Here is a 27,966-nt window from a genome sequence, read left to right on the forward strand (position 1 = left end):
GCCCTCTCGTTCAGAGAGACTTAACCCTCAACCTGCCAACGGGGTTACAGGGGAGGAGGAAGAATCCTCTTTTCGTCTGGAAGTCAGTTCATTAAGGTTCATTTTTGTTTTTGTTCAATGTGTGTTTTTAGGGTTCGCTAAATCATGTGAGTGTGCTTGTTATTATAATAGTGTCATGTGATTTAAAAATTGCTTCTTTAAATGTAAATGGCTTGAGTAGTCCAGTGAAAAGAAAAAGGGTTTTAGCTAAATTGAGAAAAGATGGGATACAAGTAGCTAAGCAAGAACATGATGCATTTAAATCATTAGGGTACTCAAATATATTTCATAGCTGGTATAAAAAAAATAGTAGGAAAAGGGGGGTGGCTACTCTCATTTCCAACTCTTTAAACTTTGAATTAATTTCTGTAAAGGTTGATAAAGAAGGCAGGTTTATTATTATAAAAGGGAGAATTGATAATGTTGTGGTCACGTTTGCTAACATTTACGTAAACATTAACATTAACATTTTTGAAAACTATTATCAAACACTATATACATCCCCAAAACCAGTGAATGTAGATGTTATTACACAGTATTTGGCAAGATTAGACCTGCCTTCCCTAGGACTAATACAAAATGTAGCATTAACTGCCCCTATCACTCGAAAAGAATTGGATGCAGCTATTGGAAATCTGAAAACTAACAAATGCCCAGGTAACGATGGGTTTTCAAATGAGTGGTACAAGATTTTAAAGGAGGAGCTTGCTCCCGTTCTGCTGGAGTCTTTTAATTGGACTCTGAGTAGAGCAGAGATACCGCCATCATGGAGAGAGTCTGTAATATCTGTCCTCCCTAAGGAAGGAAAAAATATAGAATATTGTGAGTCATATCACCCAATCTCAATACTGAATGTTGATTACAAACTCTTTACCTCTATAATCAATATGAGAATGGAGTATTATCTTATAGATTCGATTCATGAGGATCAAACAGGATTCATTAAAGGCCGTCAAACTCACGAAAGTATAAGACGAACATTGCATGTCATAGACCAAGCCAAGAAACAACAACTGAGTCTGGCTTTAGTCAGCCTCGACGCGGAGAAAGCCTTTGACCGGGTCAGCTGGCCCTTTTCATACAAGGTACTCGAGCGTCTTGGCTTTAATAATCAATTTATTAGGTGTATCCAGTCACTGTATGATAGTCCGAGGGCCAGGGTAAAAATTAATGGCCACTTAACTGATAGCTTTCAACTGTCTAGAGGTACTCGACAAGGCTGTTGCCTCAGTCCAGCGCTCTTCGCGTTAATCATAGAGCCCTTGGCACAGGCTATTAGGCAAAATGAAGAGCTTAAAGGCATTACTATTGCAAATACTGAACATATAATTTGACTTTTTGCGGATGATATTATTGCCTACCTCCAAAACCCAGATGTAAGCCTCCCTAAACTTATGAGTACTCTGACAGAGTTTGGTCAGTTGTCTGGTTATCACCTAAACATTACCAAAACACAAGTCCTGACCATTAACTACTCCCCCAGTAAATCCATACGACACAATTATAAACTTAAATGGGACGCTAAAAAGTTAAAGTATATAGGTGTGTTTATTTCTGAAGATCTAGATGATTTGTTCAGTTTGAATTTTGAGAAAGTTACTGACTCAATACAAAAAGAAATGAAGCGCTGGGCAATGCTGGTACTTGATTTCAATGCTAGATTGGAAATAGTGAAAATGAATTTGCTTCCCAGATTTTTGTATCTTTTCATGTCATTGCCTATCAGGATTGCTGACTCACACTTTAACGCTTGGGACCGGTTAATATCACAATTTATTTGGTCAGGGGCTAGACCAAGGATAAAATTTAGGACACTTCAGATTGATAAAGATCATGGCGGTTTAGCCTTTCCAAATCTGAAGGAATACTACTACGCATCTCAAATTAGATATATGGTCTACTGGTGTTCCCCAGAAATTGAGGCTCGATGGAGACTGATTGAACTAATCCAGGGACAGAGCCAACTTCAAACCTGTCTAGGAGGTAAAGTTATCACAAACAAAGATGGGAATCGTATAGTTGAAGATACGCTATTAGTTTGGAAAGAGGTTGTAAAAAAGTACAAATTGGCTAACCAATTAAACTTTTGATCTGGCCCTCCTGCAACCCGAGCTCTCGACTAGGTGAAATAGACTCTTCATTTTTGGGTTGGAAAGATCAAGGCCTCGTGGCCCTGTGTCAGTTTGTAGACGGCAACACCTTTAAGACATTCAAACAACTCAAGAGACAATACAAACTAGAGAACAGAGATCTATTCAAATATTTTCAAGTGAGACATTTCTATAACAATGAAATAAGAAAAGATATCTCTCCTGAAGGCAATGACATTGTTAAAGTTTTTATTAATGCTTATGAGCTCCTACCAAGTAAAACTGTCTCTAAATTGTATAAAGCACTGCAGAAACAAAATGGAAATAATACCTTGTATATTAAGTCAAAATGGGAAAAGGAGCTGTGTATGGAAGTGTCAGAGGGTGATTGGCTTTCAATGTGTGTGACACAACAGACGTCTACTAGCTCTAAAAGATGGATGGAATTTGGGTGGAAGAGTCTGGTCAGATTTTTCATTACACCTCATATTATTAGTAATCAAAGGGGTGAACAACAGCAATGCTGGCGACAGTGTGGACATCAGAACGCCAATCATTCTCATATATTTTGGACGTGCTCAAAGTTAGAACAATTCTGGGACAGTATCTTTTTAATTACCGGGAGGATAATGGGTTATGACATCCCTAAAGACCCTAAGTTTTCTTGTTAGGTCTACTACCTGGTGAGGTGGTCCAAAAAGACGACACGTATCTTTTAAAAATTCTAATGATTGCATGTAAAAAGGCTATCACTCGGTCTTGGCTAAAGATTGACCCACCTCGGACTGAACAATGGAAAGCAATAGTGGAGGAGATACACCCAATGGAGAAGATGACATGCCTTTTATGTATCAAAGGACACATATATTATAAGCGCTGGACAAAATGGTTTGCATATAAAGAAGCGGAACAATTTTAATACTTTATTTTAATACTTTATGTTGTTATTATATAATATATAGTGCCCCTTGTTCTTTGTCTTTGTATGTTGTGTTGTAATAAGATAATGCCAAATAAAGAGTATATATATATAAAAAAAAAATAATTAAAAATGTAGTTGAAAACTACTTAGGTTTACTTCTTGCACTGCTTTAGCTTTTCTTTCCCAATTAGCTGGGAGTGTACATAAGAGAGCAGATGTTGGATGGTTGCTTTCCATTAACCTCTTTGTTGTGGGAACAGCACTTTTCCGCTTTCCCATTTGGTTTTCTTTCCAAGTTTTCTGTTATCTTTAACAAAACTTCAGTTCATACAAATTGTTGTGCATTTTTATACTTAAATTCAGTTGATAACTACTTGGGTTTAAACCTTGCACTCTTTTAGCTTTACTTTCCCAAGTAGCTGAGCATGTACATAAATAAACAGATGATGGTTTCAATCAATTATCCTCTAGGTTATGAGCACAGCATGCTTTTGCTGCCACACTTGGTTAAAACTCACCCCAGATGGGACTCGAACCCACAATCCCTGGCTTAGGAGGCCAGTGCCTTATCCATTAGGCCACTGGGGCTATTTCTATGATCAATCTGGTTTATTTTCTCTCACAATTCAAACCACAGACCTGATGTAGTGCTTCACATTGAAATACTTGATTACAGCAATGAAAAATACACTTTGAAACATAACTACATTCAGAGAACCACATACCTTTTAACATATTACAGCACTCTTAGAATTTGAGGCCTAGGGGGCAGAGTTAAAGTGGTAAAGTTCTTCAAGTTTAATGCTTGCTCATGTTTACAAGTAAAGGCCTCATAGCAGAGGATGATTTCGATTATTTTTTTTTTGCTCTTGGATTTGGGCACATCAAAATTCAGTTGAAAACTGCTTGGGTAGTTTAGTAGTTTCTGCCAATTTTGTGAAAAATCACTCAACATCTTTGGGATTTTGATTTCAGAAGAATAGACTTTATTATCATACCATAAAGCCGAGTTGCCTGCAGAACAACCACAACAACAACTAAATCATCTCTGGGTTTGGTTCACTGAAATACAGTCCTCTAACAAGGTGGGGTTATTCCTATGCTTTAACCCTGGTCAGCTTATTTTGAGAAGTGGACAGGAGACAACTGCCTCACCATATATTTTCTCAGCAGCCATGAGAGCACATATATGAGGCTATTCCTGTTCCTGCACATACCTTCAAATAGTCATACATATGTTGAGCACACATTCCATCACTTCCACATGCCTTTACACAAACACAGTAAACTGCATGTTTGCCCGTCAGACATAACTGTGGTACAAATCAACAATGTTTACATTGATTACACCTGATTAATATATACTTAACTTGATAAAAATATACTACAGTAGTTAATGGTTTTGATCCATTAACCTCTCAGTTACGGGCAAAACATGCTTCCTTTGCAATACTCTACTTCCCATTTGTTTTTCTTTCCAAGTATTCTGTTGTCTTTAACAATACTTCAGTTCAGACACATTTTTTGCGCATTTTTATACTTAAATTTAATTGAAAACCACGTGGCTTTACTTCTTTCACTGCTTCAGCTTTTCTTTCTCAAGTAGCTGGGCGTGTACATAAGAGAGCAGATGTTAGCAGAGGATGGTTTCTTTCCATTGACTGCTTTGTTGTGGGAACAGCACTTTTCTGCTTTCCCATTTGGTTTTCTTTCCAAGTTTTCTGTTGTCTTTAACAAAACTTCAGTTCATACAAATTGTTGTGCATTTTCATACTTAAATTCAGTTGATAACTACGTGGGTTTAAACCTTGCACTCTTTTAGCTTTACTTTCCCAAGTAGCTGGGCATGTACTTAAGAAAACAGATGCTAGCAGAGAATGGTTTCAATCAATTACCCTCTAGGTTATGAGATCAGCATGCTTTTGCTGCACCACTTTGTTGAAATTCACCCCAGATGGGACTCAAACCTACAAAGATGTGACCTAAACCCCTGCCATAGGAGGCCAGTGCCTTATCCATTAAGCCACTGGGGCTGATTCTATGTTTATCTTGGTTTATTTTCTCTCACAATTCAAACCACAGACCTGATGTAGCGCTTCACATTGAAATACTTGATTACAGCAATGAAAAATACACTTTGAAATATAACTACATTCAGAGAACCACATACCTTTTAACATATTACAGCACTCTTAGAATTTGAGGCCTAGGGGGCAGAGTTAAAGTGGTAAAGTTCTTCAGGTTTAATGCATGTTTATAAGTAAAGGTGAAGATCTGTTTATCAGATCTTCACCAAACTTGGTTCAGGTCAGCGCTAGACCATGCAGGCAAAACGTTATCAAAATAATTTTGATTAATTAAATCATCTAGATGATACAATACAATATATTTGACTTGTGTGGCACATTATGACTAAAATTCCTGTATCTTGTGTGCACAAACGGCTAATTTAATTATGGAAAACAGTACATTCTGAGGAATCATACTAAATTTCATGGATTTATGATGAACAGCAAATTTTCAATTATCAGTCTTTATCTGACTTATGAAAGCTGTAATACTATTTTTGTCCACCAGAGAGAGCCACAGGATAATACAATATTTTAAGCTTATGGCTTTAATGAGTACATGATAAACAAATACATTTATCTGAAGAAACGTTGTATACTGACAATGTCTTCTGAGTTTTCATAATATTAGTTTGCAAATAAATCAAGATTTCCATAAGATTTTGAAAATGATTATAGATATTCAAATATCACCTTAATTTTTACATTATTATATTGAAAACATATTTGTCAAGTTGCCAGACATGATTAACTGTCACATTGTTTTGGGGATATGTTTACTTATGTATGGAATTATATTATGTTTATTTTTCCATTATCCCCGATTCTATCTCACATAATTTGTACATGGCTGCATCTGAAAATGGTAAAATGCTGCCTTAAAACCATCCCAAAAGTGCCCCATAGGCATCCTATGGCAAGGCTCTTGCCCATGAAAACAATTGTTTCCTACTTTGATAAGACAAGGAATTTTTAAACAACTTGGCCACACATCAGGGTAGCAAGGAGCCTTTTAAGTATCACCTTGGAAACTGCCAAGCAACCAAATGCGGTTACCCTAGCAACCAAGTAACAAATCGCATACATTTGCACCAGAACTTCATAGCGACATCCGGTTTCATTCATATGTCTCAGGGTTACAAGGAGCCTTTTGAGAATCACCTTGGTAGCTGCCTAGCAACCAGATGCGGTTACCATAGCAACCGAGTAACAAATCACATTTCTTTGCACCAGAAAATTATAGAGACTTCCTGCTTCATTCATTTGACTCAGAGTACCAAGGAGCCTTTTGAGTATTACCTTGGTTACTTCCAAGCAACCAGATGGGGTCACCCTAGCAACCATGTAACAAATCACATATCTCTTCACCAGAATATCGTAGAGACATCCAACTTCATTAATTTGACTTATGGTAGTAAGGAGCCTATTGAGTATCACCTGGTAACTGCCTAGCAACCATATGGGTTTATCCTAGCAACAAAGTTACAAAACATATATCTCTGCACCAGAACATCATACAAACTTAAAATTTAAGGTAGCAAGGAGCCTTTTCAGTATCACCTTGGTAACTGCCTAGAAACCAGATGGGGTTACCTTAGCAACCAAGTAACAAATGACATATCTGTTCACTAGAAAATTGTAGAGATTTCTGGTTTCATCCATTGGACTCAGAGTACCAAGGAGCCTTTTGAGTATTACCTTGGTAACTCCCGAGCAACCAGATGGGGTTACCCTAGCAACCATGTAACAAATCACACATCTCTGCAATAGAACATCGTAGAGACTTCTGATTTTGTTAATTTATCTTAGGGATGTAAGGAACCTATTCAGTATCACCTTGATAACTCCCGAGCAACCAGATGGGGTTACCCTATGAGGAGATAGCTGAAAATTTGAGGGAAGGTAGTACCCCAATTTCATTGAATTTTAGACCAAGTGTCTCCTAAAACCTATTATTCCTAAAATAAATATTCAAATTTCTAAAACCTTTTTGGAGATTGGGTGCTTTATGGTTTTATAACAGTTAAAAAGTTCAAAAAAAATTACCACCATACAATTATCCTGTTTCAGGATCATTGAACACAAGACATCAGTCATATTTAACACCAGTTTGCAAATTCAGCAACTTACAAAGTATATATACATATACAAATACATACCATTTTTGCATACTTTGAAAGTATAAAAAAAAATTTTAATGGGAGGAGCAGGGGGCATTATGGAACCAGCAATCCAAGAAAGCACAGCGGAAACAAGAGGGGCTGAAGGCCACCAGTGAACCCAGAGGGACCACTGGTGGGCAAGAAAGACCAGGCGGCCAAGGTGGAGTGGACGGGGAGTCCAAAGACTGATGTGGACCAGGAGACCAAACAGGCCAGGGCAGATCAGGCAGATGGCCAGGCAACCAGAGCAGGTCAGGCGGACGGCCAGGTGACCACGGCAGATCAGGAGGATGGTCAGACGACCAGGGCAGATCAAGCAGACAGCCAGGTGACCAGGGCAGATCAGGCGGACAGCCAGGTGACCAAGCAGGCAGGGCAGGGACTGTGTCAGGAGGCAGAGCCACTGTTAGATGAGACTCTGAGAGGTGGCCACAGGGCCAGGACTGGGTCAGGAGTCGTGGAAGACTCTGAGGGCGGAGTCGTGGAAGACTCTGTGGGCAGAGTCACCATAGTCAGGAACACTGGCAGCAACTGGGATACGGCCTCTGTGGTCATGGGCACTGGCAGTGATAGGGGAGTAGGAGTCCTTCTCTTCTGCCTCCAGACAGCCGTGAGCACAGCTGTGGGAGACTCGGTAAGCAGAGCCATGTGAGGCTCGAAAGGCGGAGCCATGGTGGCCCCCTAATTGTCACTAAACTCCAAGCAACTTCTGATGACCGCAAGGGCAAAAGTCTCAGTGTGACAATTAATGCAACTGAAAATGTTCATGCATAAGATAAAGCCCTTGTTTTCCTTATTTGACAACTAAAGTACCTATAATTTAAAACAGGGGTGCCCAATACATCGATCGCGATCTACCAGTCGATCGCAAAGGCAATGCTGGTAGATCGCACAAAATTTAAATGACTTTCGTTAAATTTTAATAAAAATAAATATAATGTCTTTCCTTCTTTTAGTTTCTGTCTGACTTGCACTTGAATTTCGCGCACTGTTCTCAGAAGTCCTTGGAAGGCGCGTATGCGCAAACCTAGTTGTCATGGCAACTGAATAAACAAAACCTTGCAGAATAAGGGAAATGCCCTGGCTATTGTAATCTATTGTGCTGTAGGTGTTTTGGGATTAGTTTTAAAACTGAATGATATCAACATTGAACATTATTATATATTTTTTTATTAATTAGAAGATGAATTCCATGTAGGGATACATGCAGTAGTCCCAACAAGCATTTTCTTATTTTAAATGAAACTGTGTTTTTTAGTTGGTAGATCTTATTGAGTTGGTCATTTAAAAGTAGATCATCACACAAAAAAGTGTGGGCACCCCTGATTTAAAACATAATGTTGTGAAGAATATAGCTCTCTCATATTGTTAAATTAGTTCCAGCATAATTTCGGCACATGGGTCATTTTTATTTTTTACATTTTGCAATAAAATTCCCAGAAGTTTTTAAATAGTTGTTAATCAAGTGTTGACATTTGACATCCAGATATTATTTTTTTCTGAATAATAATTTTCACATCCTCTGAAACAAGTAGCCCTTCCCATTAGACATGAGTTTCAGTAACCACAGATGATAGTCACTGAGAAAAAAAATAATTTGCTTCAGTCAAGGCTATTATCAGTGTAGCGTATTTAGTGATTTCAATGAAAGTTTGCTAACTGGTTAGTTTGACGGTGTTGTGTTATGCTATTAACTTAGCTGTACTGTGTTTACAATATGGTGTCGGCAGGTTGCCATAGCAACCGACACCAGTTTGATTGGTGATCTGGGTCAACACTATTGAAAACTGTTTAATCAATGCCTATGTACATCAACGCATTCCACAGTACAAAAACAAAGAGTAATCAGTTAAATTGTCTAGATTTTAACACCAATATATGTAGAGAATTTGGTATGATAAATGTTTACTGCACAGGTTAAATTGTTGTGTACATTACCATTATTTGGAAGGTAAACTGTATGTGTGAGCTAGGAATTAAATTAAATGGTCTTATTTCTTCATTACTATGTAAGGAAGTGTATAATGGAATCAGACGTGTTTGACAACCTTTATAATTTAAATAAATGACAAATAACTAGACTATTTGCATAAATTCTCCACCATTAAAATCATAATACAATGTCTCATTGTATTAGTTCATAATTTCTACTGTAGGGAATTAGCTTTAATAAGAGAATTATGATTAATTCTCTTATTGGAGTAATATTATTCTCCTGGCTTATTGACAATAATATTACATATTAAAGCAAAATATTTTAGAAACAGGGATGAGATTATTTATCAAAATATAACACAGTCAACATATCATTAAAACCGAAACATGAATAATTAATCATAACTCGTTATAATTAATTATGAACATTTGGATCGGTTAATAGAATCAACTTGAGGTAGCTGAATTAACATTACAATCAATTTATCTGTTTGTCCAGCAAACACTCAGTATTGATTGTCTATCAATTCTCAGAAAGGATATTTTTTGTGACCACACAAAAATAACTCTTTCTTAGAATGGAGCTGAGATCGAATCATTAAATGTACTTTGATTTACAAGCAGACCAGGATCAACTGGCAAGAATGTACACAAAAGTTTATTTAACTAAAATATGAACACATAACTAATCTAAACAAAAACATACACACAAATCACTCATATATGGGAAAGGGAAGAATGAAAACAGAATAGAGGAAATGCAGTTATGAAAAGAGTTATTTTGACCATCTGAGAGAAACATCAAGATCTTAATTTAAAAGCACCTTTGTTACAAAGGGGTTTTCATGTCTTATACTAAACCTACATTCAGTTAGCTATTGGTACGATACTTGCATTTGCCTTGGCTGTTGAGAGAACCCTGATGCAGTCGCAGGAGAACATCTTGATGGTTCCTCAAGTCAATGGTGTTCAAGTTGCAATCAATTTCTTCCGTGTTGAATGAAGAAATTAGGATGAACTCTGGTGTTCATTGACTCTATGGTCCAGGTAGTTGCACATAGCTTGAGGTGTTGAGGCCTGCCAGCCTGCAACCTCATGGTCAGCACGACCATGCACCAGAGGGTCTGGGAAAGATCCAGGTGTAAAAGAGTGTGTAAGAGGCGGGATATTAATTTTAACTTCTGCTGGAGATCCCTCCTCTCGAGTCTGGCTTGACCAATGAGAAAGGTACAATTTCCAAGTGGGAAATGTTCCTTTGTTTGGAAGCTGACTCATTTGCATGATTGAGGTTGTTTTTTTATGTGTGCCCCTTTATGCTCTGAATAATATCGCAAGCATACAATGCATGCTATCAGAATTTTATATATACTTCTTTGCAGTGTGTCACACAAGGATTAATTTTATAGGAAACATGATACTAAATAATTTTACATTAGCTGGTAGTCCTGTCATAAGTCATGTATAGTACAGTATACAGTATACAGTATTTGTACAGTATACAGTACAAAAAAACCTTTAAAAGACAGTAATGATCCTATACACAATGTCCTGGGGATATACATGTGAAATTATAGATGGTTTGTCTATAAGTTAGTGAAGAAAAGTCTGTTGTTCTGGGCTTTGAGCACATTTCTTATGGGGGACAGGAGTGAACCATGCATTCTGCATTCCTTTGCTGATAACAATCAGTGGGGGATCAGACATAACAGAGTTGGCTTGGGCCTACTTAGACCTTTGCTTGTTACAGTCTTGAGACATCTGTTGGCTTATTCATTAAATAATTAATAATTGTGTGTCTTATTGGTCCAGATGCTACATCAGTGAGCCATTTTGTTTAATGTTTAGATGTGATCTGTCAACTGAATTAATCATCCTTCTGTTGCCATTTAGTTTTCCAACTGTTGTTGGTTTAATACAGCTCAACGCAGGAAATCCCTTGAGATTTGAGCTACACATAACAAAGAGTATGGCCCGCATTTGTATGTCACTGTCTCTCTCTCTCGTGTCTCATGTATTACACATCAGACAGGGTCAAAACACTCTCGCTGTATCTCAAAAGGGATTATGTTAAACTGAAGTATTATTCTCATACTAGGCAGAGCTCTAAATTCGTCCCATCTATTGCAATAGGGAAATTTACAGAGGGGGATGAGACTGTTATCATCTCCTTGGGGACAGAAGGGCAGAGGGTTGTACCATAAATATGATTGAAAACTTCCTGTTTTGTTATTTTCTGACAATAGACTGGGCCTTGTTTTCTCATTTGACACTCAATAAGAATTTACTTGAAATTGACAATTTTCAACAATGAAAAAACATTCTCATTAATCAGTGTATATTGGTATTAAATTTGAGCTTTGAATTTGTTGGGGGGACATTCTTTTAATAACTGTCAGTATAATTCAAGATACACATATTTTATTTTTGCATGTATAACTCAAAACTAATCATAGGTATACCTCAGAGCTAATCATTATCTATCCAACAGTAATTCTGGTAGTCTACTATTTTCTACAGTAATGACACTTTGATCTAAAGTGACTAACACATTTATTACAAGGACAGTGCCTCTAAAGTAATATGAGGTTAAGTATTTTGCTCAAAATTACAATGGTGATATTTTAAGAATCGCTCCTTGTGGGGTTTGCACCTACAACCCTCCAGTTGTCATCCTAGCTGCTGAACCAGGTAGCCAAAAGGTTTGGCCCAATAATGGCCCAGATCCGGCAGGCCAGAAGAAGACTCTTGTGAAACACGGCAATGATTGACGTGCCAGAATCGGCTCAAGTACACTGGCCCGAGTACGAGTGCTAAAACTGAGCCGACACTGCCAGCATAGGGCCACAATCATGCCATCAGAAATTGTACATTAAGCCGGTAGTGGTACCAAAGGGAAATGTACTGTATATGAAATACAAAACTACATAAGAACAACAAAAGACATTTTGCTAAAGCAATATTAGCTTGTTTGCTAAATTACGCAAATAGTTGCACTTAATCTAAAACAGAATTGAAAACATTTTGTGTCCAGTATAACTATTCTTTTAATGAATTGGTTACCAAATACTACTAAAATTTGTTATTTAATAAAGACCCCTTCCAGTTTTTATAAAGCAGAGTTCTAATAATTTTTCTCTAATGTTTTTCCACAAAACAACATTCTATTACCTGTTAAAATCCTTAAGATGGAATCTATTTCCACCTTCTTAAAAAAAAAAAACGTAGAAAAAAAATAACACTTTATATTAGTGTCCTTTTTACATGTACTTACTTTAGTAATAACAGTAAATTATGCATAATTACATGCAACTAACCCTAAACCAAACTGTATTCCTAAACCTAACCTTATGTTGTTAATTATTATTATTCAGTACTTACATGTATAATTACACTGTAACAATGACACCTTAAAATAAAGTGTAACCAAACTTAATATGCAAATATTTTTCATTTCAAAAGTTGACCTGCAGAATGTAAGCTTTTTTCAATGTAAAATCCATTCATGCTTGTGTATTGCAGGTGTTATTCTGTACCGTGATTGGCTCTAAACTATTTGTGATGGTCAAATCCTTCTCGCAGATACAAGTGAGCTCAGAGCCTTCTGGTAACATACGTCATTACATCATCTTAAACATCTATATGAAGCAATGTACGGATACCACTTTTTCTCTTCCAATGCGATATCGGAAATCTCAGTATCTCAAAACTGGAGTGGAGGTGGACTATGAGCTTAAACGAATTAGTTTACATTATGGCCTTAGGAATTTTGCAAATAGGTCAAGTATACAAGGATTGTGGGTTTGGCCCTTCCACCCTCTTTTTTTCATGGCATCCCCACCTACTACCCCATGAATTATCCCTTAACATCCATATGCTGCTCTTTTCCCCCAAGTAAAAATGACCATGATAATATGAGAAATATGAGAATTTATTTGAACCCTATTATTAACATACAGCTTTATATGAACTAGCAAAAAGTGCCATGAACAAATGCTAAACAAAAACCTAGAAAACCTCAGGGCCCTCCTCTTGAGTGTACCCTAAAAGAGAGATAGATTGACAGGAAGAGAGAGACAAGAGTGAGCACAGATAATGACACATATGGTCAGTTAGTCAGATAGCTCTCAGAAATCTCAGACTGAAGATGTGCTTGCTTTAGAGCCTGTTCTCTTCTTCCCCATCTCTGTCAGATGCAAGCTGCATTCATCTTTTTATTAACTTTTCAATGTCTCCATCCGACGCAGTCAGTACTTGCATTTCTTCGCACAGATTCCTAAAAAAAAGATAAAGAAAAATGATTGATCAATTAGGTGAGTATGGCACTTGTTTGCCTATTCAAACATTAGGCTGGTTATCCAAACTTAGCATAAAGACTGGAAAATATGGAAAAAACTATCAATGTACGGGGTTATATAGTCGTTTGAGGAAAGTATTCAGACTAGGGATGTACGGATACCACTTTTTCTCTTCCAATGCGATATCGGAAATCTCAGTATTGGCTGATACCATATACCCATACCAGTGTTGTTTTTTGCATAGTAAGTTTAGAATATCTTTACATAATTGTGTGGAACTAACTCTTTAATATGTAAAGAAACACAAACCTCTCACTACACATTATTTCAATATAAATGTATATCTTATTAAGAAAAACGTTATTGTTAATTAGTGTACTGGATAATGTAGCAGCAAAATCAACAGTGATTCATGCCTCAGTAGAAAATAAGCTGGTTTTTTATTTATTTATTTATTTATTTTAATAAAATTTTTCAACTTGTATCTGGACTTTAAAGGATTCAGATATCTTTTTTTTTGTTAAATTTAGTTTGTAAGATATCAGTCCACTTTTCATTCACACAGTTATTTTTTGGAACCATTCAACTTAAATATTATTATCATTTGTAAACAAATGATAATAATAATAATATATTATATTAGTAATATATCTCAATCGTGCACATTTTGTCATGGATCCACCGGTCTCTCTCTTTCTTCCTCACTGCCGTCACAGCACTCACTCTCCCATGAGTTCTGATTGCATGCACCTGCATATCATTAGTGGCTAATCAAGGACTGCATATATATACCCCACTTTCATGTATGCACGCACAGACAGTTTGTTCTCATCGATAGTATCTCTAAGACTCCAGAACTTTCTACTATGTCAAACATACCTGTGTCTTCATTATTGCCTGCAAGTGTCATAAGACTGTTGTGAGTTATCTGTTCTTCGTGTCTGTATCCTGTTTTGATATTACTCACCTACTGTTTGCCACTCTGCTCAACAGGATTTACTCACAATGTTTACATCACTGTTTCAATCATCTGTTCAATAGACCCTACTACTGAGTTCATATCTCTGCCTCTGTGACACCTTTAACTTTTAAACCCATATGCCTTTATTTTGACATTCTGAACTCTCCAGGAAGTCCTGTATGTGTCTGTTTGTAGGCAAGTTCACAGTAGTTTAATTAGCTTCTTATTCAAATTCTGGAAGAAAAAAAAGAGAGAAAAAAGGCACCTCCAGTGCCATTCTAAATGCAAATTAGAAGTGAACCTTACTATTGAGCATCTACATCTGAGATGTTGTTCGTGAGTAGTGCTCAATTATTGCGCATGACATGAAGGCTAAAAATAGGTGTGCGCGTGTAAACAGAGCAGCGCCATTCAATAACACGCTAGAATTGCGTGTGCATTTTATATATTTACTAATTAAATACAGCATTTTGTGATTCACAGAGCTATTGCACATGTGTTTTAATGGTTCTTTTATGTTATTTTTGGACCTTGACAGAAACAAACATGACTTACACACAGTATCGGATTTGGATCGGGCTTGTCGGACCGATACCCGGTCCATTTAAAAATGTCAGTATCAGAGCCGATACCAATCCAGGTATCGAATCGGTGCATCCCTAATTCAGACCCCTTCACTTTTTGCAGACTTTATTGTGTTGTAGATTTACTTTTAAATTAATACAATTTACATATTTTAAAAATGACAAAGTAAAAGGCCCATAACAAATGTTTGGACACACTGCATGGTCAGTACTTTGGCAAGTATCACAGCCTGTAAATGGGTACAGCTTACAGCTATTTTAATAATCAAGTATTCTACCGATTATTATATTGATTAACCAAGTAATCTGATAAGAAATACATTATTAAAGAGCTGTGTATTGTTAGAATTTTATCTTTATTTTATTGATATGCCTTATACAGTTCTTTATTAGTACTCTATTATTTTTCATTACTAAATTGTTTTTATTATTATTTATAAATGTATTATTATTTTATGCTGCACTAAGTTAACCATCTCCTGGTTCCAGCTTCATATTTAGAATATAGACATGACTGTGCTGTCAATCTTCTCATCTAACTCTCAGCAAGAAAGTGTAAATGTGTTTCCTATAATGATGAAAATTAATTAACACAACGATACACAAATAAAACTTACTGAGGACAACATCTTTAATGGCAAATGGTTCAAAGCCATACTTCCCATTCACTCCATGCCTGTTAATTTGCTTTGCCAGTTGGTTCGTCATTAGTTATGGAATTATTCTCCAGACAGTTTCTTTCAGACCCCCTGTCAGTCCAAAATAGGTGACCTGAAAGACAATATTGTCAGTTACAAATGGTACAGTGCCTATAAATCATAAAGTATTCATCTTCCTAAGAAGACTTCATGTCTTACAGCACAGAATCAAAGTAGATTAAATGTGGTTTTTATGACAATAATAAACAGAAAAATCACTTAATATCAAAGTGAAAACAGATGTCTACAAAGTTATCTAAATTAATTATAACATATATAAAATACTAAATCAGTGCTCCAGACTGACTTGGATCTTTGAATCTCGTTAAGCAAAATTAACGAATGTTTATTTAAGTAATTTAGTTCATTTGAGGAGAATTAAACTAGAATGTTATATTTTTAATAGCTGAATTCCCCCGATACGTGTAGATAGGAGAAACTTACATTCTTGTGGCAGAAGAGTTAATCATTGATAAGATTGATAAGATACAAAAAGCTTTAATACAATGTATTGTTTACTACAATATTATTGATCATAAGCCAATCATTGGCACACAGTTCACAGCAATCCATTTCACAAGTGAATTTGTCAATCAGTTCGAGATTTATTATGAGGGCTTGTTTAAGGACCCGTCAATTTACACCTGTGTCAGACATTTTGGTATTTTTATTTTATTAATGCTTACAAAACTTTTACATCTAGAGCCAAGAGATATATACAAACAACAGGAACAAAAAGGAAAATAAATAAACAATTTCATAAAAATATCAAATCGTTTACATATTTCAATACACTTTACAGCTTTCTTGTTACTAAAATTGGAAATTGTTTTTAGGTATTGCTGAACCTCTGAATTACAAATGAAAACTAATGGTTTATAACCACCATACTTACATTTATGAATACTGAACTTCACCAACAAAAGCAGAACATTAATCAAATAATATTCCTTATGAAGAGACATGTCATAGCTAAAAAAAACGAATAAAACATTTTTAAAACAAAGTTGAAAGCTGGGAAAAATATGATCTCTAAGAATCTTGCAGAAATCAGACCAAAAACAAGTTGAGTAGGGACAACTCCAAAATAAATGAAACCATGTTTCCTCCTGCAGACTACAAAATGTACAGAATATATCAACATCACAATTAAATCTCTCTACAAGAAAATAATTTGTGAGTTAGTACATACAAATAAGTTTGAAGGAAATTTCTTTGATTTTATTAGTGATTAAATATTTATGGGTACCTTCCAAATTTTGCACCATCTCAATACAGCCACACCCTGCGTCAGACATGCTTGTATAGTGTCTCGGGTGTGTTGCATCATAAACATAGAATGTTTTCAGTTAAATATAGTTTAATACTCAATCTTTAAACACATCTTGAGATCCCTTAGTTCGCATTTGCACTCCTTCAAGTGTTTTGAACACAAGAACGTAACACATCTTTGTTTTGTTGCTGCTGAATGTTGTTTTCTTCACCGTATAAACTGTGCATTGCTTATTCAGCTGAAATTTCACTTACTGCCCTCTGGTGTATACAGGTGGTACTACAAGCTTACATTTCTCAGGAATCTTCCTTATTATGGTCTGGGGGAAGTGAGATTATTTGCGTACATGTTTTTAACGCGTTAAATCGACAGCCCTAATATATATATATATATATATATATATATATATATATATATCTAAAGAGTCACTATATCTTTTCAATATATAGTCGTAGTGTTCCTGTGAGAGACCATCCAGTCAGACAAGCATGAGTGCTGCATTTTCTGTCTGGGCCATGCCCATGCAGAGTCACCTCTCATAGAAACCTCACTGTGAGGACAATAGTGAGGTTTCTATTAGAGCTGACAGAGCTGGAACACTTTTGGTGAGCCGATGCCAGAACACAGCCGAGTGAGACAATACTACACAATACTACACAACTGGCCAGATTGCTCTGGCTACCTTACATCACACAATCAAATTGCACCATAACAGATGTGTGGCTAAAATTGGACATAATTGAAGCTTTTGTATGCAGTGGACATTTGCTACTGGTATAGTTGTAAAGAAAAAGAAAAAAAAAATATTGTGAATTGTGCTTTGCCATGCAAAACCTGAAATTATGATGCTAGGGTGTCGTGGGTGGTTGACAGGTATTGCTATGTAGTTACTAAGGTGTTCTGGCATGTTGCTATTAAGTTTTGTCCTATTGGTTTCTAGGGAAAAGCTATTTGGTTCTGGTGGTCATAAGAGCCCCCCTTCAAGTAACTATCCGGTTGTTTAATATGGCGTAATGCGTGACGTAATAGCTATTTCCAGGTCCAAATGCTCCTTCAGATCCCAGAAAGAAAAAACCATTGTGAACCTTTTCACAATCAATTCCTTCTTTAGTGAGACACCATTGAGGGTTAAAAATGGTCTAATTTCTTTCAACTCCAGTAGCGTGATTAGTGTAGCTGTTCTCCCAGGTGGTATAACCAAGGGTAGAGTCCAGTCATCCATGAAAAAGAAGATTTACAAGGTTGAGGTGAGCTAGAAGTTAGCAGTAAGCTAGCTAGAATGTGTCCCACACCGACGTGAAATGCGTGTGGAAGAGGGCAAAGATAACGAAAACAGATGAAATTGCAACCAAGAGGTTATCTGAGATGACACACCAGTCCAGCCAAGTATAGTTCAAGTCTAGTTCATGTTTAGGTCATGTTTAGTTTTAGTTTTTGGATTTCAGGTTTTGTTTCAATAAACTGCACTTCTTCATGTCTTCTTCATTGTCTTCGTCAATTGCCACTGCCAGCGCCAGCATAACGTTAAAGAATACTTGACCGCCCATACTGAACCCAGCAGTTCGTCTCCTGCACCTATGCCAGGGAATAGGTCCCTGGAGGAATATGTGGGGGACTTCTGCTCTCTGGCCAGCAAGGTTGACTTTAATGAGGTCACCTACGAAGACTGTGTCCGTATCACACCGAGCGAGCCAATCTCCTCATTGGTGCCTTGCGGTTGCAGTTCCCTTAGCCTGGTTCAGTGTATCGACCTTGCCCTCCGGATTACTGGTTCTCCATTCACTGTGGCAGAGGCAGATGCTGAGCCAGCAACACACATCATTGTCGACGAACCAGCGTCCTACATCATAATCAACGAGCCAACACCCACACCTGCCAATGCCAACGAGCCAACGCCCACGCCTGCCACGGTCAACGAGCCAACGCCCACGCCTGCCACGGTCAACAAGCCAACGCCCATGCCTGCCACGGCCAACGAGCCAACGCCCATGCCTGCCACGGCCAACGAGCCAACGCCCACGCCTGCCACGGCCAACAAGCTGCCAGCCTCGTCCGTCCCAGTTCCAGTGTTGCCAGCCTTGTCTGTCCCAGATCCAGCGTTGACAGCCTTGTCCATCCCAGATCCAGCGTTGCCAGCCTCATCCGTCCCAGAGCCTACACTGCCAACTTCGGCCTCCTGGAGGAGGAGGAAGAGGAGAAAGGCAACCGCAGAGGTTGTTCACAAGTCTCTGCCCATGTTCACAACCAAAGAGGTTGTTTCCAAGTCTCGACACTAGAGGTCATTCCTGTGACTCAGTCCATGCCCACGACCACAGAGGTCACTCCCAAGTGCCTCTCACAGATCTGCCTTCCAAAATTTTTCCCCACATCATGGCAGCCACGCCAGAGTCAGCTCCAGGCCATATCACAGACACGCCAGAGTCAGCTCCAGGCCATGTCACAGACACGCCAGAGTCAGTTCTAGGCCATGCCACAGCCATGCCAGAGTCAGCTCCAGGCCATGTCACAGCCACGCCAGAGTCAGCTAGCTCCAGGCCATGTCACAGCCATGCCAGAGTCAGCTAGCTCCAGGCCATGTCACAGCCACGCCAGAGTCAGCTAGCTCCAGGCCATGTCACAGCCACGCCAGAGTCAGCTAGCTCCAGGCCATGTCACAGCCAAGCCAGATTCAGCTAGCTCCAGGCCATGTCACAGCCAAGCCAGAGTCAGCTAGCTCCAGGCCATGTCACTGCCACGCTAGAGTCAGCTATCTCCAGGCCATGTCACAGCCACGCCAGATTCAGCCTGCTCTATGCCATGTCTCAGCCGAGCCCCAGAGTGCTCCATGCCATGTCTCAGCCAAGCCCCAGACTGCTCCATGCCATGTCACAGCTGAACCTCAGTCTGCTCCATGCCATGTCTCAGCCAAGCCACAGACTTCTCCATGCCATGTCACAACAAAGCTTCAGTCTGCTCCATGCCATGTCTCACCCAAGCCACAGACTTCTCCATGCCATGTCACAACAAAGCTTCAGTCTGCTCCATGCCATGTCTCAGCCAAGCCCCAGACTGCTCCATGCCATGTCACAAGGAAGCATCAGCTCCACGGTCCAGGCCTGCCTCTGCTCCACGGTTCAGGCCCGCCTCTGCTCCACGGTCCAGGCCCGTCTCCACTCCAAGGTGCAGGCCTGCCCCTCGAGCGTCTCTTGGCTCTACACCCTGTCATGCCAGACCACACCTCAAGATTTAACGTTGTGGGGTTTAAAGCCATTGTATTATGTGAAGATGAATTGTATTTCTCTGTATCAAACAGTGCTAACATTGACTCACGGTGTGCTGTTGTACTACCGACAAATCATGATCCTAAGCTTTATCTCCTTACCAAAATCTTAGATGGCCAGACAATGATTCATCTTTTCTGAAGAATTAATATATTTGTGTCTGTGACACTGTGAGCCCAGAGACTGTAGTGTACACCATGAGTTTTTAAAAGCTTGGCTTTAAGGAGTGCTATAAATGAATAGTGCTAATTAAAGGCTGTTAATTTGAGATTGTATTCTCACTTGAAAAGATAAATTACTGTACCTCATTTTATTACCCATTTTATACTATTATCTCAGCTGAAATCAAAAGACCTGTCACCCAGGAAGACAAGGAATGGGCACTGGCATTCTTGTCACAACTCGGACATTTTAGTGGGATGGGGTGGATTTTGAGTCCAGAAACACCTCAGGTCTTTTGTACTTTGATGTGCCCTCCATGTTACCAGAAACATCACAATTACACTACATTAAATCAGTGACAAATCAGCTAGGGTAAAATTATCCTACTCTCAATTTTGTAAAATGTCAAAAGTTTCATAATTTCTCATAATCTGAACAAGGGGTGCTAAACTGGTGTAATGAGCTGTTATAAAAAAAACATTACATAGTTTAGGCCCATGACAAATTCAGTTATTACACGTGATGCAAACTACACAGATATATATATGTAAATACTTGCAAATCTCAGACATCTGACTGTCCTAGTATGCCCAAGCTGAGGACAAGACTCTTTATGTGCTGTCATCACTTGCTGTCATCAATCAGGAGAAGAAACAGATTGAGGGAGCCACAGTTGGGCAAGCAAAGAACGCATTATGGTAAGAAAGCGCATTAATAAAAACAAAACTACGGTGACCCTGAGAGCTCAACACACTGCAACTTAAGAAAACGTATACAAATAGATAAAACACAAAGAAATTAAGAAAATATATTCATCAGTTTGACAACACATGCATAGCGTTTAGAAAACGTGCTGCAAATTCAGATATTGTTGTAATGTGTTGTGTAGTTTGTAATGTGTTGTGTTTTCAAAATGCTGCACATGTGCTGTCAAATTGATGATGGTTTCTTACTTTGCTTGTGTTTTGCTTGTGTTACAAAACAAGATACAATCCGAAACAATACAAAACTAGTATTTGAAATGGCTCAACTTTTCAGAAACTTTGTACAGATGAGAAATAGTAGCAACTGCTGGTTGCATGCTGGTGTCGTTATCCAGGAGAGGGCACGGTTCCTGTCTGTCAGCGGCCTGCTCAGTGGATCTCCATATGGGACCATATCTGGTGATTGAATTGTTGAGGTGAAGTGGCCGTGGTCAGCTAGAACCAAGACTATCCTGCAGGCAGCAGAGAGTAGGGACTTTTTCTGGATTTGGATGAAGTGGCTGGTCCCCTGACACTAAAAAAACTCATAGCTACTGTTATCAGATCCAGGGTAACCTACACCTGACCAGAGCTAACAGTTGTCACCTTCTTGTATGAACTCCTCTTGATCATCATCCTGCCAGTGCTCAAAGAGTCAACATGGGCTGTTAACACGGACACTCTGGAAACATTTTATAAAGATTGTTTCCTACCAAAAATTCTGTCACATTTGTAAATTAATTGTTACAGTTATTATAAATTAAGTTTTGGCACTTCACACAATAACATGTTTTATAAATAAAAAAGAATTCTGGAAATAAAAAAGAGTAACACGTTTGTATTATTTATATTTTTAATCTGATATTACAGTTTTAATAAAAGTTTTCTGCGAAACAAATGTTCAACACACATTGACAATCAGTTTCATTCAATTTAGCAGAGAATGGTTGTTTGTAAATTTGTGACGCACACATACTTGACAGTAACTTTTTTACGTTTTATTCTGAACTGGTATGGGATGTGGTCCAAAATGCAAAACAATTTCAGCCTCTGAATGGAACACTCCTCGTGTATCCTAGCACTGGAGATTAGACTGTTATTGTTCACTTCCTCCTGTGTGAACTGTCCATTAACAAGGAAAGATGGGATGCTCAGCAAAACTCCCTCTGGCAAAATGTCCCGAATTGTGAAGCCCTTATCTGCCATAACCATATCACCTGGTTGTATATGTTGTAGAAGACAATAGTCAGCTATTATTGCCTTGTCTGAGGCACTCCCAGCATACAGGTCACTGGTGAAGCAGCTTAACCATTGGGGAAATGCTAATTATTAAGTTCTTTATTAGTCTTGTACACAACAATTACAGTGAAGCAGCCATTGGCAATGTAAATCTTAACTCTCAGGCTCCCTCCATCAATGCTCAAACAATATATTTAGAAAAGAGAAGCTTTTACTTAAAGTAAAAATAAGAATCCAAGACATAAAACAGTGCAGAAGAATACAGTAATAAAATGGAATATAATACAGTGGTAAGATTATATGGTAGCAGGTGTACAGTAATGATAAACTGCTATGTAGACTGGTTGTGCACTAATGAATATGCTTAATGAGATCTGGTAACAACAGGATATAAACCTGTTACAGGATGTAGTATCAGCTGTGCTCTTGCTTGGTTAGAACAAAAACTATAAACCCCACAGTCTATATCAGGGGTATCCGTAAAGAGACGGTTTGGCTTTTTGCCAGTGGGTGCTAACGTTAGCATCCACTGGCAGCAAATTTAGTTTTTCTTAATTCGTTAAGGAATTCTAACTGACCTTATCAACCACAGCCATTTCCATCACAAGGAAATCAGTAGAATAACAACTGAATCGTTTTTTCGGACTTAGATCTAACAACAAGGGACACAGCACTGCGGCATATTGAAAAGACAAGTGCCTCAGCAAATGGCAGTAGAAGATTGGACCTGGAAACAGTATTATCAGAAGGTCGATACGTCATGTCACAACAAGCAAATAAAATGATGGACCCTAGATATAGTTCATGTCGCTCCTTCAATATGAGTCTATTGGATATTTTCACCCATTTTATCATACGCCAGGCAAAAAATGTAAGTCTGATCACTAACGATTGATAGCACACCTCAACAAGAAAGACAGTTTGAGCTATCAAAGTGCCTCATATACAGACTACTTCAACATACCAGCACCTTGGATGCTGACATGAAAATCAAAATGTGTCTTCATGGTAACATATACATACACAGAAAATAGTGGAACACTGCATAATTGTGTATGCAGTTTCACTCTAGTAATTAGTTATGTCTTTATTCTGTGCAAAAGGCCTCTCTTACCAATTTTCAATTATGCATGCTGTCAGAACTTATAGGTTCTCGAGGAGCTGAGTTGGCATCCATTTCACATCACTACTCTTTGTGGGGTCTTTCTAACCAAGAGCCATTAGGTTTGATTTATGCATTGTACATCCTCCCATAAATTATTGTATCTAGACATATACAGCATACAAAGACAGTGCAAGCTCTCTCTCCACAGTGAAAACATGCTGGTGTTTTCTTTCGGAGTTCAGCAACTGGTTGACATGCCCTTTCCAGTGTTCACATAAAACTTTTTTACTACCGTAGTCTTGATTATTTGAGAAGAAAGTATCATGTGTGAGTCAGAGAGAGAGAGATAGAATATTTTATTGTAATCTTTCTTTTTCTTTTTACAAAATTCCTCATTAAGTACAACAGAATAGGTGCATATTATGACCATGTATAGTATTAGCACCATAAACCTGATGGTGAACAGAATGATGCAGAAAGTACATTATTTAGAGAATATGCAGCATGGAGCAAATGACAGCTGCAGTGCCAGTGGTAGCTTTGTCTTTTTTACTATGCATATAATAAAAACATGAAAATGCAAGAGACTGGAAAACATAGACAAACCATATATTGGGGTAATCATTTATTTATTTATTTATTCACTACATGTTCCATTAGTCAGAACAATATTTTATGCTTTTGAAGGGAATAAGTATAATATTGTATTGGCATGGTCCCGATCATGTGGCATGTGAGGTATGCATGTATTAAATTCTTCTTCTAATGTCTATATTTGGAATGACAAATTATAACAGTGGAACAATGTGAGAGAATTAGAGAGCTTTAGTGCTTCACAGTGCATAATTTAGTGCAAATGGACATGAATGACAATTTTTTCTGAGGAAATTTGAAGTAAATAAATGAGAATTCATCAGTATTTCTCTAAATGTGCATACTTTTGGACTAAATGTTCCCAATCAAAAAGCTACACTTTGATGCTGCGCTGATTTAGCGCTTTGGGAACATTTTTAGGAGTGACCAGCTGTGAATATGCCCCATACGAAACCCCCACAAATATGTCCCATACGAAACCCCCACGAAACCCCCGCTCCATTCCCACCACCTCTGGTGTTTCGGGAGTTAGGGGTTTCCAGCGAAATATTGGGTGTTCCGTTGCTTCCTGCCTTGGCCCAGGAATAAAAAAATTAAAAATACCCATCTCAGAGAACCTGTCAGCGTGGAAACTACTGCCAGGTGATTCTATGAGGGCCCTAAGAACAGTAGAAAAGGCTACAGAATTCAATTCGTTCGCCGTCCTCCACATTTCAACGTGTGAGTCAGGTTACTACAGTGATACTTCCTGGTCCCTTTTGCACATGAGACGGTTTCAGTTGTGGCTCAAAGCCAGGGGATTTCATCCAAGGGCCAGTCCCCTAAGGCTGATAAGGGTTACGCGCAGCATGCTACATACCCTTTCTATGTGGTTCAGACCCCGGTTCCTCACTTTGGGTCCCACTCTAAGTGCGTCTTGCTGTCGCAGGTTGCTAACCACAGACGCCTCCCTGACGTGCTGGAGAGCAGTCTTAAATAGTCATCCAGCTCAAGGGGAATCTCGAGTTGACAGCTGTATTTCTGGCCCTGAAATACTTCCTCCAGAGGCTGCCATGTCTTGGTGCGGGTGGACAACACAGCAGTAGCCTCTTACATAAACCATTAAGGAGATCTACGTTCACAGCAGCTGAACAGACTGCAATGGCAGATTCTCCTTTGGGCCCAGAGCAAGGTCCTGTTAATCAGAGCAGCTTATATCCCTGGATGCCTGAATAGGGAGCAGATTTACAGCCTCTTACATAAACCTCCAATCCAGACGGGAAATACCGATGGGGGAGTAGAAACTCCACCCCGAGGTAGTGAAACAATCTGGTTGAGATTTTTACAGAGCGGAAGTGGACCTCTTTGCAGCGCAATGTCTCTTCTACTCCTCTCTAAGTCACCCAGCCCCCCACCTGGGTCTGGGTGCGATGGCACATACATGGCCCAGAATGCGCCTGTATGCATTCCCTCCGGTTTTCTCTGCTCCCGGGAGTCCTGGCCAGAGTTCGCCAGGGTCCTGCCCCTTACTCACAGTGCCGCGTTGGCCAAATAGGGTATGGTTCTCGGACAAAATTTCTCTCCTCGACGGTTCGCCTCTGGCGATTCTGGACAGGAGGGACCTTCTGTCTCAGGCGCAGGTGACGATACCTCATCCCCGGCCCAAATTGTGGAACCTTCATGTTTGGCCCCTGAAGGGTACCAACTGAGGGACACTGGGCTTTCACCTGAAATCATCGAGACCATTCTGAGCGCTAAGCTACTAGAAGTTATGCCAATAAATGGGGTGTCTTTGAAAGATGGTGCAGTGCACATAATGCAGATTCAGTTACCTGCCAGACTGCTTCAGTTCAGACTTTCTGCAGGGAAAATTATCAGCAGGCACATGCCCCGCCACTCTCAGGGTTTACATGGCCACTCTATCGCTGGCCACGCCTTCATTGACGGGATGCCGTAGGGGAAACATCCTCTGCTTGCTCGTTTCGGCCATGGAGCCATGCGATTGAGACCTACTAGGATCAGGATCCCTTCATGGGACTCAGCAATAGTCCCTAGGGTCTGGTTGAGACCCCCTTTGAACCTCTAGAGTCAGCATCTGAGAAACTTCTGACTCTCAAGATGATTTTCTTATGGCAATTACTTTTCTAAAGAATTAGGGATCTGCAGATTCTGTCTGTCTTGCCAACCTGCTTAGATTTGCACCCTCATCCTGATTACCTGCCTAAGGTTCCTTCTCAATCGTACATCCGGTCACTCTCGAAGCCTTCTGCTTCCTGCCGTTTACAACGCCAGAGCAGGAAAGACTTCATGGACTGTATCCAGTCCGTGCCCTTCAGACTTATGTCCACCGCACTAGCTAGTGGCATAAGTCAGGGTTTGCCATGGGGCCGCAACAAGGGGGTGGCCGCCACCAAGCAGACAATGTCACTTTGGGTGAGGGATTCTATTGACCTGTCCCATGTGGCGCATAGTCAAGCTTCGCCAGTAGGGATCAGGGCTCTCTCTTTAGAGGGGTCGCCTCCTCTAAAGCCACTCCGGGTTCTTACGTCCTTGAGTCAACATCACAAGCTCATGTCTGAGACCTCTGGCGCTCTTGTGAGCACAACTACAGAACCGTAAGTGGTCCGGACACCCACAGTGCGGCGGCGTGGGTATTCTCATTCCCAAAGCACTAAATCAGTGCAGCATCAAAGTGTAGCTTTTTGATAGGGAACGTCTCGGGTTACTTAACTGTAACCCCTGTTCCCTGATAAAAGAGGAACGAGATGTGACAAAATACCTGACAATGCACCTGTGACGCATCTATTTATAGCCCTGCTACAGGTGCATCCTATGATGACACCAGTAGAGGCTATAAATTCTAGTCAATTTAGCGGGGAGAGGATCGCTGCAGACCACCTGGAGGGGGAGAACCGCTGCCAGGGACGGGGGAAACCCCTTCTGTTCCCCGAGAACATCCATTAGAGGGTGGAAGAGTGGCCGAGGAACAAGCTACAGCGTATCGTAGGACTGGCGAGTAAGTTTATTTTTTTTCATCTCTCTCTCCTCTCTCTCTCTCTCTCTCTCACTGCCGCTCCACGTTGGCCTTTTCCCTCTCGTTTAAATTTTGCAATGTTTTTTTGGGGGGTGCTACACTGTTGCAGGAAGTTCCTGCAAGGCTTGCCCCTCCCCAGGGAAGGGGGGTGTAAATCATGCCGGGGGCTCCCCAGCCTGAGAGAACGAGGGAAGAATGTGGCAGAGCAGAGGGCGGGGCCAGGTCGTGATTCTACACAGCCAGTCCCTTATCAGGCTAATCAAGCCTCCGAGAGGGATAAAGGACAACTGCGGAGGATGGTGAGAGAGAGAGAGAGAGAGAGAGAGAGAGAGAGAGACAGAGACAGAGATTGTTTACGGACATGTCCGTCATGTGTGTGTTTGTCTTTTGTTTAAGTTAACCATTAAAATATTGTTTATATTGACAAGCCGGTTCTCGCCTCCTCCTTTCCATTGAGCTGCGTTACACATGCATTGCATGTCAACAATACCAATTGCAAGGCCGCCAGTCTTTGCGCGACCCCACCATCCCTTTTAAACAATTTACAAATTGAACACTGCATACACACATTTCCTTCCCTTGCTCTTACTGACCAAATTTGCATGTTCATTATTGTTATAGACTAAAATAATAGTGCAAATATGTGATACTTTGTTATTTTTCTAATAAAGAAGTCAACTGGCTGAACCTTTATCTGTGTACTGAAGCCAATCCCATCGTAAAAAGACATATCAACACTTTTACAATGTTCCCAATTAAGTGTTTTTATGAAAATATCCCATCGTGAGGCCATATTCATTTGTTGGCCTATTATCTTTCCAG

The 27,966-nt window shown here is 39.4% G+C and overlaps 1 non-coding gene across 1 annotated transcript; it reads right to left on the reverse strand.

The window, feature by feature from the left end:
* Positions 1 to 3,566: 3,566 nt before the first annotated feature.
* On the reverse strand, positions 3,567 to 3,639 carry trnar-ccu (transfer RNA arginine (anticodon CCU)). Its single transcript has one exon. It is a non-coding gene; the product is annotated as a tRNA-Arg (tRNA).
* Between the last annotated feature and the right edge of the window lie 24,327 nt (positions 3,640 to 27,966).

This window comes from Xyrauchen texanus, chromosome 9 (genome assembly GCF_025860055.1).
Source record: "Xyrauchen texanus isolate HMW12.3.18 chromosome 9, RBS_HiC_50CHRs, whole genome shotgun sequence".
Classification (NCBI taxonomy): Eukaryota; Metazoa; Chordata; class Actinopteri; order Cypriniformes; family Catostomidae; genus Xyrauchen; species Xyrauchen texanus.